Below are 16,103 nucleotides of genomic sequence, written 5' to 3'. Positions count from 1 at the left end.
GACATAACAGGCAAGATTACATGTCACAAGGCATTTCTTGTGCTTGGACAAACCTCCTCTTCGGTTTTAATTCATTTATGTCTCTGTCTGGGTCATTTAAATGAGATTGTCTCAGCTTTGACCGTCAGCTTTGTCGGAGATTTGCACGTTCGGTCACATTAAATCTAAAGCTACAAGAGCGTCTCTAATAACACATGCAAATTCAGCTGTAAAGCCATGCAATGTTGTAGCTCAGTTCTCTGTGTCTCTAAATTAGATCAGTGGGTGGAGAATCGCTGAGAGGGGTGTGTCTCTGGTTGGAACTGGGCGAGAGATGCACAATACCCATGTCCCCTGTTCTCCAAGACACATCTATCATCGATTTAAAATAGCCTATAACAATAGGTAAAGACGCCTTGTGATAATTAAGTGATAACTGCAGCAAAGGACTAATAAAACCATCGTCTACCAATAGAGAGAATTGCAGCAAATCTTTAGGGATGCTGTCCATTCAGACGAAGGCGAAGACAGCATGGTTGGTTGCGTGTCCGTACTGACCCCCCTTCTCCCCCATCCCAAATCGGTTTATCGTTCGTGTGGATGCAAGATAACAAGGCTATAATAAGCTCTACATACGCGAGCCTCAAGATTTAATTTTACCTGGAGTCAAGAAGTCGAATGAGACAGGACATTTTTAGGCGTTCTATTTTCAGCGACGTTAGCGCGGTCTAGGCTATATAATGGGAGATCAGTGTTCACAGTAGAAGACGCACATGCAGACGGCGGCATGGAGTGCGAATCATGGCCGCTCCATCAGTACCATTCTTTTAGAGAAGACCATTCCAGCGAAGCAAGCTTCCCGTAGAATTAAAATGCTATTAGGCATATGCAAGAACGGTCAGATATCAAGATAGCCTAGAGAGTTTTCTTCTATTAAAAACGACCTCCGCGTAGAAACCTTTATGTGAAGATAAAAACTAAAGGTGTTTGCATTATGATAATTTGTGATGTCAAGGCTTTGTAGCCTGTTATGCGTATGGGGCTTTTTAATTACAGAGACAACAATGCAAATTACCATATGAGTCGGTAATGTTTACAATGTAGGCAATGTGAATGTTAAAGATTGCGTATTTTTATGCATGCAGAAAGTTCTTGGATTTTGGAAACATAAAATTGACTAATAATGCTGTGATTGGAAGCCCCGCAAATACCGTTGCAGAGATTATCTGAATCTTGCTGGTGTTAGACGTCATGTAAGGCGTTTTTCCTAAGGCGTTTTACACGCTGCAGTCGTATTAAATATTCGACTGTCTGGTGTAAGCTATACTCAACGGTGGTTTATTTATGCGTAAGTAGCGCAGGCCCAACCTCTCCCACTTCATGCAAAATATAACATGACGAACACCGATATTAAATTCTGACAAGGTCACAATATCACCACAGTGTCGTCCACCTCTACGACGAATGCAACTAATAATATATTTCCGAGCTTTGTAAATAATTTTGGAATAGACCGCGAAAATAACAGAATTTAGAAGCTTTACTTACCTGTGTTGCCGACAGTGTTATTGTCTCTCCAGCTGCAATCGCTCGCTGAGCGCAGCGCACTGTCTCGTAATGCAGTTCCCAAAGCTACCTGATGGTGTACAGGGGCGCCGAAGAGACATGCCATTTACTTTTACGTTGCTACAATAAAAAATGTGAGCTCTCTTGTCTAACAATGCCTTGTTGTTACTGTGTCACTGTCACTGTTAACTAGAACAAATTGGAGCTGGAAATCATGAATTGCTGATATCACCACTAAAATGAATAACAGTCATCAGCTACCAATAGTTTTTTTTGTAGACGAAAAAAAACGAGGTAACTTGGACAGGTTTGCACTGAAATGTAGTTCGATAAAAATACGGAACAGGTGCTTAATGTTCCAGTCAATGAGGGTAACCAGTGTGGGACATTTTTTATAAAACATTTCCGTCCTGAATATCTTAATTTATAAGGCTTTGCTGACCTGATAAATATACCACAGCCATAAATTTCCAGGAGATTTCTAGATCGCCATAAGACTAACGGGGACCACCAGCTTTTCCCTGGCAACTGATAACTGTCAGTTGAACCCCGCCCCTCTCTCTATTAATCTCTTTCCTTTTGTAAAGGAGTCCAGCAAAACATGCCAATTGCTTTTTCTCACAGATGAGGAGAGAGATATGTCCTATGTTGTCCTCCGCTTTGACCGGTCTGTGTGTGTGTCCAGCCTAGGGCTCTACAGTAGGTCCTTATTCTGTGTGTGTGTCCAGCCTGGGGCTCTACAGTAGGTCCTTATTCTGTGTGTGTGTCCAGTCTAGAGCTCTACAGTAGGTTCTTCTTCTGTGTGTGTCCAGTCTAGGGCTCTACAGTAGGTCCTTCTTCTGTGTGTGTCCAGTCTAGAGCTCTACAGTAGGTCCTTCTTCTGTGTGTGTCCAGTCTAGAGCTCTACAGTAGGTCCTTATTCTGTGTGTGTGTCCAGTCTAGAGCTCTACAGTAGGTCCTTCTTCTGCCCTTGGCCAGTGTCGACCATCCAGAATTACGGGACCGGTGCTGCCCACCTGTTGCTTTTGAATCTTTATTGATATTGTGCTTTTTGCTATTGGAGCAATATACAACTACGTTTATTGTTTTGTGTTGTTTTTTTTGCACTAGTTTATTCTGTCACTCTAAAGTTATACCATTCAAAGTAAGGCTGTGCTAAAATGAAACCTACGATACAGAGAAAATACATGCTCATATAAATGGTCTAAGATGTGAAAAAGAGTTATCTTTGTACACGCTCTGCTTCATAGGATTCTGCAGTAAAAATCTAAAAAAACACAATGATTGGCCAGTAGAGGACAGTGGAGAACAGCATATGCTTCTATGACAGAAACGCAGACAACAAAACACACGAGAAAGCTAAAATCTAGAAATAAAGAGTACTAAGTGTTATTGAGTAGAAGATGTTACACGAGAGCATTACCATACAGAAATCTAGCTTTTGATCTCCTTTTAAAGATATTGTTTAATTATGCTTTCCTTATCAACTAATTTCCTACAGGTTTTCAACCACTTGACATGTTTTTATTTACATCTTACAGGCGATGCTATGCATGATTACAATTCGTATTCACGGCAATACTTCTTTCTTTTCTCGATTTAGAATAATAATTTCAACATATAAATTGTTTTGAATAGATCTTTCCATAACATCATTATATAGGATTGTTTCCTTTCGCCTTTGGGGTATAATTAAGTGCAGGAAACAGAAATATACCAGAAAATGTAGTAAATTATTAAAGGAAGCAAGGAAGAAAGAGAGAATGGGGATGTCTGAGCTTGTGTGGCAAAACTGTTGGATGTAGGCTTTTCCTGCATCTTAGACTGACATTCCTGTTTCTGTCACTCTGGGCAGCTTAGCAACTGCCAACTGGCACCAAACTTCTCTCGAGGTTAAGACAAAGGAGCGTCATCTCTATGCTGCATATGCTAACCTTGCACAGGCCTGGAATTTAAACAGGAGCTCTTTTTTCTCTGGAAAAATATCAGTGCACTATGAGGTTAAAAGAAAGCCCTAAACACAGAAATACGAACCATTCTAATTGTGTGAGGGTTTCAAATTAGCACAGCAGTGATTTGCTTTTGGCAAACAGAATGGCAAGTGGCGGAAACAGTGCAAGCATTTTTTTCCTCTAATGGTAGCCTGAGATTGGGGCCAGACATGTCAGACTTCAGAATCCTCATCTGCTGAAAGGTCTTGATATCATGGCTTAGAACTGACCGTATATAGCCCAAGCCTTCATAGCCACAGTTTCATCCTCTGAGATCTCTGGTCGTTTTCCTCTCGTGGGTGTCAGGGGGACGGCTACTGTAATCATACTCACAGCATCCTCAATACTCCAAGGCTCCACCCCCTCTAAACACTAACTGTTCTCAATTACATCTCCCACACCCCAGAGATGATCCTGTGTAAAGCCTGCTCACATGGGTGTGTTTGAGAAGTTGCTCGTAGTTCATTGTTTGTTACCAACAGTGACACTAACTGACTAATCACCTGGAGGTTTTGTCTTTGCTGAAAAAACAAAAAAAACACTAAAAGACAGTAGGAGGAGTTTAAAAACAAAAATGTATTTTAATTTTTGAAATTCTGCATTTACATTGTGCACATTTATGACAAGTTAATGGGGAACTTTGATCCATTCATCCAGATTTCTGCTCATACTGATCCAGAGCTGATTAGATCTGTAAAGAATCAGAATGTGTAATTCTGTCCTGATGGATTTCAGTGCCCACACTTGTCTTTTTTAAATAGCTACTCTTCGACTGGTGAACATTTTCCAGGCATCTGGAGTGATTCTCAGAAATGTAGACAGCAAAGAGTCTGTTGTAAATTTCTGTGTCAGGAACAAAGTAGCACAAAACTGGCATTTAACAAAAGATTCATAAGACTGCATAATGTTCTCATCCTTTACAAACATTTTACAACAACCTTAAACAGGGACCTCAACAAAAGCATTCCAGTCCATTTACCTTCATCAGTTAGTCATCCCGCCATGATGTGTCTTACAAAAGCTGTAACAGAAAAAGAAAGAACAGGGGAAAGTGCCCAAAAACAGATGTCATTTAAACAAGGCTGTAGGACCTGCACGTGCAGAAGGCAGGCCTGATCGTACCTTCGTAGTTGATTCAGACACTTGGATCCTCCTGCCCAGCAAGGACCTGATCCACTTCTCCCAACATCAACTTCTCACCTGCAGAACAGCAGCCAAAGAACAACACGGAGAGAAAAAACGGTCATTGGGATATATTGCCATGAGATTGCAATGACTATATGTTTTTTGTGTTGGAGTGTCTGGGCCATATACATATATGGCCATATATATACCAGTCGTGACATTTACACACTCCTAAATATCCCACAGTCAACTGTCAGCTGGAAAATGGAAATGTTTGGGAACGACAGCAACTCAGCCACAAGTGGTAGGTCACATAAACTGATGGAGCAGGGTCAGCAGATGCTGAAGCGAGATCGGCAACTTTCTGAAGACATCACTTCTGCAGAGTCACTACAGACATTCAAACTTCAACGGACTAATTGCTCTTCTCCATCTGGCAATCTGATGGGCGGTTGCCAAGAGAATGGTACTTGTCTGACAGCACTGTGCCAAGTGTAAAGTTTGGTGGAGGGGGGTTATGGTATGGGGTTGTTTTTCAGGAGCTGGGCTTGGCCCCTTAGTTCCAGTGAAAGGAAATCTGAATGCTTCATCATACCAAGACATTTTGGACAATTCCATTCTTCCAACTTTGTGTGAACAGTTTGGAGCTGGCCCCTTCCTCTTCCAACATGATGGTGCACCAGTGCACAAAGCAAGGTGCATAAAGACATGGATGGCAGAGTCTGGTGTGGAATTTCACTGGCCTGCACAGAGTCCTGACCTCAACCCGATAGAACACCTTTGGGATGACTAGAGCAGAGAATGAGAGCCAGGCCTTCTCATCCAACATCAGTATGTGACCTCAAAAATGCGCTTCTGGAAGAATGGTGAAAAATTGCCATAAACACACTCCTAAACCTTGTAGACAGCCTTCCCAGAAGCTGTTCTAGCTGCAAAGGGTGGACCAACGTCATATTGAACCCTATGGATTAGGAATGGGATCTCATTTATGCTCATAATTGAGTCAAGGAAGGTGAGTGAATATTTTTGGCAATATAATTTGTGTGTATATACTGTGTACTTTGCAAGTTCTCCCACTTAGAAATCATGGAGGGGTCTGAAATTTTCCACTGTGAGAGACATAATCTAAAAAAAATAAATCTGGAAATCACAATGTCTGATTTTTTTATAATCCCATTTTTATAATTCCTATTATGGGAACACTATCAGCCTAGAACTACACAGGAGGAGCTGGTCAATGACATGAAGAGAGCTTGCACCACTCTTTTCAAGGTTACTGTGGGTAATACACTAAGACATCAAAGACAAGGGTTTAAATTACCAGACATGCATTAAATAGCCTACCTGAAATCAGAAATTTTGTCTCTTAACGTTACTCTTTGCTTTTTCATTGTTTCACATTATTCATTCAATAATGTTACCTTTCTGAACAAAATCACCAGTTAGAGGATGATCTGATGTTGTTGAAAGGTTTAAGTAATACTCGCAGGCAGATTCAAAAGACAGATGAAGGTGTCCTGACTTGTTTTCCTCAGCTGCAGTGGATCATCGATCTTTAGCATTGTGTGTTACTCTGGATTCCCACTGCATGGCACAAATAAACACATGCTTGCCTAGTTAAGTTGCCATGTTGTGGATTACCTACGTTTGCTACACTTGGACCTATAGGCAGATGCAAATTATGGGCACAACGGTTCAATAAGCTCCAACATTTGTATGGTATGGTTAATTTTATTATATATGAAATTCAGCAGTAATGTAATGCAAGCTTACCAACAGGGTCAACGCTGGCCATACACTGATATGCAGATGCCGCTCTCGAGACTTCTTCTTGGCTTTTTCTTATTTGCAAACTTTGTAATGACATCATCAAAGCCAGTCTCCAACAAGGTCTGACTCAACAGCCATCAGCGCACTGAGATGCTCATGCGTGCTGCATTTAAAATCAGTGAGTTTGAGCATGTATTTTACATATTCTACATAAGGCTGAATCAGGCACAATATCAAACCACACAGGCCACGAGCTTCTGGAACTGTTGCGTCGTCACTCACGGTACTGCTCTACGATTTAAATAAAATCTGAATACACAATTGTATACGGTCTACTATGGGTTTAACTTCGTGAGTTAGCCACGCAGTGTCCTTGCGTGCACAACTCTCCATCCTGGTTCTTTACAAGCTCTCGTGCACACCTTCTTCGGTACGAGTTATTCTGAAAAACCGGTTTGGAAGCAAGCAGACAACACCACGGTGACATTTACTGACAAAAAAAACATAACGTTAAAATACAATAGGTCTCCAGCACCTTCGGTGCTTGGACCCCTAATAACCAGAACCAGATTTCTCCTCTGCAACATACGGAGAATACAACCCTTCCTTTCACAGGAAGCTACACAAGTGCTTGTGCAGTCTCTAGTAATCTCTAAGCTGGACTACTGCAATTTCCTACTACTTGCAGGTCTTCCTCTACGGGTCATCAGACCTCTACAACTAATTCAGAATGCTACAGCAATCTCTTTCACATCGAAACTCCATGCTTAAAGTCTCATGGAAGACAAAGCTCCAGACTATTCTCCATCCTGGCTCCAAGATGGTGGAACGATCTTCCCTTAGCTGCTAGGACTGCAGAGTCTATTGCTATCTTCAAGCGTAGACTGAAGACCCACCTGTTTGTTGAGTTCTTACCAGAGCACTAACTCAGCTGATACCACTTGCCGTTGTTCTTAAATTGTATGTCTGTCTATGGTTATTTGTGCTTCTTGGCAAACATCTAACTTGCAAAACACTAGGTAATGACATTGACTCCTGTAGTTTAGTAGTAGTCTGACTCAATGGTATCTTGAATTCTGGCCTATCCGTACTATTACCTAGGATGAATTCTGTGATCAGATGCAAAGCACTTTGTAAGTTTCTCTGGATAAGATTGTCTGCTAAATGCCGTCAATGTAAATGTAAATGTAAAATTAGAAGTAAGAGTCAGGATGAAAGCAAAGTTCTCTGAAGAGAAACACACATAACATACAATGTAAAATAATCAATACATTTTGCTACTCTTATTGTTCTTACAACAGCAACAATTAAAATACATCATCATGACAAATGAACAGATTTCAGGTGATGGAGAATATGTGTGCAGACTATTGCAGTAAAGCGCACAGACACCATCCAGTGAACTCACTCCGACCGCAGGGTCCAATCTGCAGTCAGTTTCACAGCTGCTGTGGCTGTAGCTGGCGCTGTGGATGTCGGTTCTAGAGACGATGCTACAGGAGCGGGTCCATGCTCCTTCTCTGCTGCTGGTGCTGAGACCTCCGTCTTTGTGGCCATGAGCACGTCGATGATCAGAAAGAAACAACAGAAGCAGAAGCTCATCAAGCTACCTGCCTGTAAAGGTGGAAGGCCATGTGAATGAATGATAATTCGCCACCCACCACCCCCCGCTCAACAATTTAGAATCGCTACAACGCCACACCAAAAAAGACCCCCCACTTAATTTTTTAGGACTACACCACTGCTGTCCATATTATCATCTCCCCACTGTGCTTTATTCACCTTCAGATGGACCCTTGTCTTCTACTTCTCCCATCCATTGCTTAACTCTTCTGCCTGGAATGGACGAAATATATTGAGTTGTAGGCAGAACCGAAATCTAAACAAGAGAGATGGGGTATGGGGTATGTGTGTGGGTGTGGGTGTGGGGTATGATATGGGGTATGGATGCTGGATTATGCAATATATTTTGGTAGACAATCATACTGCAGCTTTTCGCAACTCAAAACAGTTGTGGGTGATCTGGGCCAGATTTTTGCCAACATATTGACATTTTATTGCAAATGTAAAAAAAAAACACACCAAAAAAAAAAAACAATCTCCTTAACCTCTTCGGTCTGACCAAGGAGTTTAAATCATCATCAGTGTTAGAAACAGGAAGCTTAAGCACCAACTTACATCTTGCTGACTGATTTAATCCTTAAGTGTTACAGGTCTACAAATATCTATCTTTATAATTTCTCTTGCCTCTACTGACCTTTGTCATACCATGGCTAAATAATTGTGTTTCCACCTTTAAATATACTGTCCGTCTCTTAGTATAAACAGAACCTTTCTACATTACTGTTCTCCAAATGAATTCTGCTAGGTAAACTTGATCTTTCTGAAGGTTTCTTTGCCATAGCATTGTTCCCAGGAGAGAACAGAACAATATTTGGAAGAGGTTTGACCTTGAAATCTTTTACTATTGTCTCATACACAATCATACGCTATCATCAGCTGACTCGTGGCTGTTAGATCAATTTAAATGTTTATCTACATGACACCATGCAATGTTTGGTTCTGCTATTCAGGAGTGGGATTCGCTCCTGTTTACCATTTTACTCCCTCTCACGCCTCTCTCAGAGTCTCCACCAATATCCAGTTGCATTTCTGCTGGAGTTTGCATCTGAAAGTTCATTTGCATTTGCAAATTTGGGAATGATGCAATCCATAAATAACTGTTTATTTTATTTATTGTAAAAGCATAATTTAGACTCCACAGAGATGTGGAGCATACAGAAATATGGGGTTTCCCAGTAATTGAGGTAGACACACAAATTTGGTGTGTGTGTGTGTGTGTGTGTGTGTGTGTGTGTGTGTGTGTGTGTGAGCTTGAGGGAGTTTATTTCATGTAAGGGTGACTCATTTAGAGCTTTTTACTGAGCTGCATGTTCAAGAGAAAAAAGCTGTCAGTTTAGAAAGCAGAGGAGATCACAGAGACCTTCTAAAGCAGAGGAGGTCATCACAATTCCCTTCTAAAACAGAGGAGGTCATCTCAATGCCCTTCTAAAGCAGAGGAGGTCATCACAATGCCCTTCTAAAGCAGAAGTGATCTCAATGCTCTTCTAAAGCCAGAAACATGTTTATCAGGTTTCATTTTAAGATAATACAAGGCACTTAAGGAAATTTTCATTTCTGCCAACCAATATTGAACAATTCTATATATTACTTTTAATCATTCTGAACAAACTTTTTTGTTTAGAATGTTGGGATTAAAAAATCTACTCATTTTGAAGCATTTTGTAATCTTATAATCACTCAATTTTTTTTATTTAAGTAAAAAAAAATTATTAATAGTTTGGTGTGAATATTATTAGACTAGCACTAGAATAGGAAACTTCTGATTAGTTCACAGCTTCAAAGTCAATATATCTTCAAATACATGGTGCATTTCTGAGGTCATTTTTCTGTATAAGACAAGGTGCATTATTGGACTTAATAAAGTAGTAAACATCAGACACTATACAAATTAATAACATTTAATTAAATTGATTTAATCTGCAAATATGATCCTAGTGTAATACAGAAGTCATGTCTGATTCTGTCTGGTTGAGTGGGACGGTATAAACTGTTGGCTTGTCTTGGTGTGGAGGAGGCTGTGCGTCAATGGCCACCTCCAGTGCTATGCTCACATCATCCAGTGACAAGCTTACCTCATCCAGTGACAAGCTCACCTCATCCAGTGACAAGCTCACCTCATAACGTGCAAAACTCACCTCATCCAGTGACAAGCTCACCTCATACAGTCCCAAACTCACCTCATACAGTCCCAAACTCACCTCATACAGTGCAAAACTCACCTCATACAGTGCAAAACTCACCTCATACAGTGTCGAGCTCGTCCAATGGCATTTATGGTCAACTTCAGCCACAGCCAACCTAACTGGCATCAACAAAAATCAACAGAAATCTAACTCTTCTCACATTCTGGGTTGACTGATATCTTAAAACTTAAAACATTTTAAAATCTCTTTTTTCTGGGTGTTGTGGAGGTGTTGGATAACTGACACCCAAACTTGTGACATAACTGAAATAAATCTTTAGATGCAGTTCTAAGATTATCTACAATCACCATTGGTTGACCAGTGGGAACAGGGGAGGAGAACGACCCAAATAACTATCAAAGCTGTGAGGAATCTCTTGTTTCCAATTTCTTGTTTTTTTTCAGAGATACTGCACCAATATATTAGTACTTTCAATGTATGAGATGAGCAAATGTAATTGGTATTAGCCTGACAAGATCTGGTAAATGTTGCCCAAGGTGAATGCAGGTTCTTTAATTGCTGAAGCTTGTGTGGCATAGTGTCTCTACAGTGATCCAAATATTCACTCTTGATGTTTTGTGAACTATATGTTGAGTTCTTTGGCCTATGGTTGATGATGGAGGTTTTTGATGTGTGATGATTGGGGAAGTGTTTGTGGCCCACTGAAATAGCTTGACAAAAGATACTATTTGCATGGTACTAGGAGTGGCACTTTGTGCGGTGGATGCAATCATGTGTACTGTGGTCAAACAGGTGCACCAGAGAAAGGAAGGTGCTAAATTACCCACACCTTGTAGATTATTTCCAGTAACTATTTGTAATCCCTGCAGGCATGCGGTGTTCTGTCTGAGTCCGGATTTACAATACTTCCCCCAATTTGAAAGATCAAAGAGAACAAGTGGGATTTGTGCACAAATGTAAATTGCAAAAGAAATCCTCCCCCATAGAATGAAACTTTCTATTTGTGGTTTGGAGATAAAAAGAATTCGTTCCACCGGAAGAGGATCTCCCACCCTATGATGCGTAGATAGACACATTCTTTCCACCATGAAAATGGTTCAAAAGATCTCCCACCAAGGATGTTTGAGGCATCCTATTTATGGTTTGGAGATAGACATATTCTTTCCACCACGGATCTATCCAAACAGTTACAAAACTAACGAAAACTAATGTATCGACAGTTGAGAGGTGGACAACAAAAAGTATAGTAAAATAAAATGTTACTCACCTCTAGCTGCCGATCCCCAGATGGAGCCCCAGAATTTTAATATTCTTTAGTTTGTTCAAGTGTAGCAGTCCACTTTTCTGTCCAGTCTTATCCCTCTACGAGCTCTGACAGGGACCTCAAATCAAAGACCAGAGTCAATTGTAGTCAGAGCAGCTCTAGTTTATTAGCAGTAGAGGGAAGGTATTTGTAGGGCTGAGGTGTGTGTGAGGAAGAGGGATGTAGTGCAGGGAGGGGAAATCAGGGTGTGAGAAAGTCATGGGGTGATACGGAAGAGTGCTGTTTGGGAGCAGCTGGAGATTAGCCAACTGCTTCCGGCTGTCATAAGTACTTGTAAGAGACAAGAGAAATCGTCTTTTATAAAAAGTGCAATGTGAACGTTGGTTCTACAGATAACAGAGTGATGAATTATTAGACTTGGGTGAAGTGTGGAGGAGTGTGGTGGAGTGTGGTTGGGGGGGGGGGGGGGGGGGAGCAGTCCATGTCTGAAACAAACACATTCTATTCTTAATTAACAGTTTTATCGTAACAATAAGACTTTTATTCTTACATTACCCTCTAGTAAAATTCCTCCAGGGCAAAAACCCAAGTCTTGTGGGAAATATTCCTAATGTTCCTACCTTTTGTACCACTGAGATTTCTCTCCACCACTCCCAGCTCTGCCGTTTCACCAGATCTTGGGCAGCATCGGGTGAGCTTAGTGTCAGATTTGAATGATGGAGATGGGGGAGAGAGAGAGAAAAGCAAAAAAACCCCTCTCTAACAGCATGTCCAAATTGGGGCCCCTTGAATCTACTAGCATGCATCCCAAGAGGCATCCTATTGCAACAGCAGTGGGAAAGTTTACAAAGGGCCTTGCCGAATTTCCTTGATGAACACCTTGTCTCCACCTGGTGCTTTGGTTTTCCTGTTGGTAAGGGGAGACAAGTAGCAACATTGTCTTGAGCATTAGTGAGTTTTCAAAAAGCACTTGAAATATAATCAGAGAAAACTGTATCTAAATCACTATCTAGTATTGGGCCTGGTTGATACTTTACCCATAGCCAATCAAAATTTCCAATCAAAACTACAAATGGGACAGTTTTGCAGTGGCACTGGGGGTCCTGCATCTTTCACAGAGGTCAGCAGACACAAGTCATCTGTTTCTTTTCCATTTCTTGAGTCACACTGCTCTCTCTTTTCTTTAGTGATTAGTGTGCTCTACGACACCTGAGGATTCATGGTGATGAAGAGCGTGGAACATCCAGTCAGTACTCAGTTTCAGTCAGTGTGTTTATTTAGTGTTCTGGGAGGCTGACCTCTCATTCATTAATTTCTCATCATCTCTCCTCCATTTAGGTCCATGCCCTCAGTGCTGTGCTATAGCCTTGACTAGCTTGCTCTACACATTTAAAGCCTGACTGCACGACCAACGATCACTTGCTTTATTGACTTTGAGTATCGCTAATATCTTTAAACATTACGCACTGTGCTTATCGGAGTTCTCTCCTCAGACAGTCAGACCTTGTTTCTTGTTACTGAAGTATGGACATTAAAAAGCTTCCTCTTCCTCTGCCATCATCCTCTTCATCTCTCTCTCTCTCTCTCTCTCTCTCTCTCTCTCTCTCTCTCTCTCTCTCTCTCTCTCCGCGACTCTTAGCTGCTGCGTAACGTTTGACATGAGGACAGGGCAGGGTTGCTCTTTAGTAATGCTGCTATTCTCAGGATGATTTCCTTTGCCAAACCTTTTACTACTGTTTTCATTTTTCCCTAGCTCTCTGGCCATTTTGAAAATTGATCAATAACAGAATATTGAACAATGATTACAATATTTATTTCACTGGCCCACATGCAGGCACATGTGCGAAATCAATTTGCAGACTGAAAATGGTCAGTAGGAGGTGGGGAGCATCATGTTTAGTTATTTTTATTGCCACATTATGTTGTTCACAAATTAAAAATGAATATGGGATCGTATTTGTTGTTTTTCATATGTCCATAATGCAAAAGCACTTTTCAGTGTTCTCCCCCCCCCCCCCCCCCCCTTCATGCAACATCAGACACTTGATGAAAATGTTACATGAGAAAAGTGAGACAGGATTTAGGCAGGGCGAACCCCTGTGGGCATTTGATAATCGTGTCCATGCCCGAAATGCCTTGTCTTCACCTGAAACAGACACCTGGACCACACCAAGGTCAGCAAGGTCACCAAGGTCACTGAGCTCATGCCAAAGCAGTGTACAGGGTACATTAGTGAATCCTGCTGGAGCCGTGGAGCATGGGAGAGAGGGCTCTGGGGGAACTGCAGATGGCAAGCGCACGTGGCACAGCCACATAGATGTAAGCCATAACTCGGTTTGGAGCATGGGTTAACAAGAACATGTGACCCCTGCTCCAAGGAAGCAGGTGCTAAATCAGGCCAGCAGCATGACTGTGTGAAGATAGTTGTTGGTTCCTCCAGCGTCTGTGCTGAATTTGGGAGAGACACTTGATGCAGTAAGACCTTAGTGATGGATCAGGAGCAGGTCAAAATGTTTCCATAGTTGCAAGGCCTCTGAGATGTCATGTGTTTTGTGGCAGATGTACTGAGAAATGTCTTTCATCATTGATCCGATGACTAGAATGTGGCGTCGAAATATGGTGAATGATTCTTTCAGTGTCCTATACCACAACAGCAGTAGCAGCCACAGTATGTAGTACACGGAGGCCTTGTGCCAAATGGTCTTACGTTTTCAAAAAGTATTCCACAGGCCTCTTACCATACTCCTGTGTCTGCAGGGTGTCCTTGTTCAGGTTCGGACAATACCACGGGTTTACCGTCATGTGGTAGGTCCATTTCCAGCAGAACCCTCATGCTGTCGTACATGTCAAACTCACAAGAACCCTGGTGTTGTCATACATGCTGAACACACATGAACGCTGGTACTGTTGTACATGCCGAACACGCATGAACCCTGGTGCTGTCATACATATTGAACACACATGAACCCTGGTGCTGTCATACGAGTTGAACACGCATGAACCCTGGTGCTGTCATACGAGTTGAACACGCATGCTACACTCTTTTTCAGTGTCCTCTCTTTTTCCTGTAAAGACACTCACTCATGTGAGGGCCCTTTTTCTGAGCCCTTGCTGGGAAGTTGTTTTATCCTTCTTTTCTTGGCGGCCTCCAAGTCACAAATACGAGTCACAGTGTCTTTCAACGAGCTGTCATATAGTTTGGCAGTGTGAAGGTTAATGACAGCAGCATGTTCCAGGATGATGTTAGCTACTAGGGTGTTCACTAAACGTTTAAAGTCATTGCTTCTGAGGCCTGCCTCTTCGGTCTGCCTCATCGGTCCACACTATCTCAAAATGTTTAACGAGTGCCCTTCGTCTTGCTGTTGTTTGGTATATGTCACCTAGAGGGCACATCAGTGCTTTGCTGATTACATCTCTGTATGTACACATTGAGCTTTTTATGGAATGTGTTGATAAAACCTTTACGTGACCAACAATGAGTTTACGTGTCATCCTCAGTGGTCATGTTCCGCTTGCACTCATGATCAGAAATCTTCTTTTGGATCTGTTTTGGCAGGAGATCATACTCATAGTTTAATTGGGGAGCTTCTCTAATAAATTCCTCTTCATCGTAATTTGAGGCCAGGAATACTTTTTTGTTCCCTACTTAGACGTGTTTGTATTAAATGGTGGTGGCAGTGTGGTTGTGGGTTTATTTATTTTCTTTGGTTTTGTAGACATATCGCATTCTATTTGTACATTTTAGTCTAAGCTGCTAAAGTTGATTGCATAATCTCCGTGTCCACCCAGGACACACGCTGCGGTCAAGCGCAGGCGTATGTTCTAGAATAACCCTTCACTTGGATATACACAGCCGAAATAAGAGATACGTGGTTCTGTCCACCCAGCTAAATTATCCACCCATGGCACGGATGATTTCTCATAACTGTTTTAATCCATCCAGGCACGGGGTGTTTTGCCCGGCTCAAGTTTTACAATACTTCCTTGACACTTTCTATTTGTGGTTTGGAGGTAAAAGGAATTCATTCTGCCGGAAGATGGTCTCCCACCCTACCACACCACTACCTGAACAATTATGAATATTAATGGAATGCCAATGGTGAGGTCGATCACAATGTACAATAAAATGTTACTCACCTCCTACAGGGCAGATTTGGCACCAGAATTGTATGGTTCTTTAGTTTGTTGAAGTGCAGTAATCCTCCTTTTTGTCCAGTCCAATTCCTCTACAAGCTCGGACACGGATCCCACATAACGAGACAAGAGTCAATTGTAGTCAGAGGAGGGAAGATATTTGAAGGGCCGAGGTGTGTGTGAGGAAGAGGGAAGTGGTGCAAGGAGGGGAAATCAGGGTGTGTGTATGTGTGTGTGTGTGTGTGCATGTTTGTGTGTGTGTGTGTGTGTGTGTGTGTGTGTGTGTGTGCGTGCATGCATGCATGTGTGTGTGTGTGATAATAGGAACAGGGCTAAGTATAAGAATAGGGCTGCTTGGGTGCAGTTGGAGCTTAGCCAGCTACTTCCGGTTGTCGTAAGTCCTACTAATTCTAGGGAAATCTTCTTTTACAACACAACATGACAAGTAAAACATGGATTCAGAGAGGGCAGTAGTTCTACAGATAGAACACAGAGTGCTGAATCATC

At 41.8% G+C, this 16,103-nt stretch overlaps 1 protein-coding gene across 16 annotated transcripts in view; it reads right to left on the bottom strand.

Moving 5' to 3' along the window:
- Window positions 1-11,890, bottom strand: part of mapta (microtubule-associated protein tau a) — a 35,341-nt gene extending 23,451 nt beyond the window's left edge. For 13 of the 16 annotated variants that reach the window (XM_076987986.1, XM_076987985.1, XM_076987992.1 and 10 more), the window contains exon 1: window positions 1,528-1,615. The gene's annotated coding sequence lies outside the window, so the exon portion shown is untranslated. Of the gene's footprint in view, window positions 1-1,527; window positions 1,616-4,515; window positions 7,977-8,213; window positions 8,268-10,294; window positions 10,357-11,465 lie in introns of those variants that run through there. The other 3 variants (XM_076987979.1, XM_076987978.1, XM_076987977.1) reach the window with 3 other exon arrangements.
- Window positions 11,891-16,103: the final 4,213 nt, after the last annotated feature.

The sequence above is a fragment of the Brachyhypopomus gauderio genome, unplaced genomic scaffold (assembly GCF_052324685.1).
Source record: "Brachyhypopomus gauderio isolate BG-103 unplaced genomic scaffold, BGAUD_0.2 sc57, whole genome shotgun sequence".
NCBI lineage: Eukaryota > Metazoa > Chordata > Actinopteri > Gymnotiformes > Hypopomidae > Brachyhypopomus > Brachyhypopomus gauderio.
The sequence above is the reverse complement of the archived record's forward strand: the minus strand, read 5'-3'. Positions and strand labels throughout refer to the sequence as shown.